The sequence below is a fragment of the Centruroides sculpturatus genome, unplaced genomic scaffold (genome assembly GCF_000671375.1).
Source record: "Centruroides sculpturatus isolate CEXI.00-Female unplaced genomic scaffold, Cexi_2.0 scaffold1007, whole genome shotgun sequence".
Classification (NCBI taxonomy): domain Eukaryota; kingdom Metazoa; phylum Arthropoda; class Arachnida; order Scorpiones; family Buthidae; genus Centruroides; species Centruroides sculpturatus.
This window is the reverse complement of record NW_019385177.1, coordinates 325136-326016: the sequence shown is the minus strand read 5'-3', so window position 1 is coordinate 326016 and position 881 is coordinate 325136.

Below are 881 nucleotides of genomic sequence, written 5' to 3'. Positions count from 1 at the left end.
CAATCAATAATTGTAGTCCATCGGGAACTGACAAATTATACTGTTGTCTTCTTTAATTATACAAAATTTAATATTGGTGTTTACTCAAATTAATTTTTCTTCTGATTAACTTTATGTTAGAGTAGGTTAATTTCAATTCATATTGACATGTCTACATTGTGTTGTTTATATATATTCTATGCAAATCTTAATATTTTCTACAATAGATCTTTTGTATCATAAATTATTCACTTAATTATACATCTAATGACATCAATTTTTTATTATTAATAATGACTATTAAATAAACTGTTGAGACTGTTTCTTTGCTTATTTCTACCATAATACAGGAGATCCCCTACTTACAAATAATTTGATCAAATGTCTAAAATTAAAATTTGCACATATATGAAGTTCTCTTGCTAGTTGTGGAATGGCATTGAAGTCAGTCTTTGGCCAGTAATAAATAATAAATATGGATTTATTTCTATTGCATATTGTCATTTTTCATTTTCATGCAAATTCTGATGACATTCCATTGCCACTGGTAAGGTAGCATTGAAGTGGTAATGCTGGAGTAATGGCATTTTTTGCTATTGTTTCCAATTTTATAAACTTTTATGATTAGTCCTTCAAAAATGCATCCAAAACAATGGTAAATCTAGTAACAGAGATAAATGCAAGAAGTGTCACTCAATTACTGTGGAAAGTAAACTTGACATCACAAAACTAAGTGTATTAAATGAAAAACACTGCATTTGAAACACTCTACTGTTAAGTAATAGTGAGCAGGTAAATGAGCATAATGTATTCTATTAAGTACAGAGTTATCGAAATTAAACCTCTCCAACTTGGAGGGCTGTGCAGGGTGCTGTATGGGTCATAACGACATGAAATTTGGA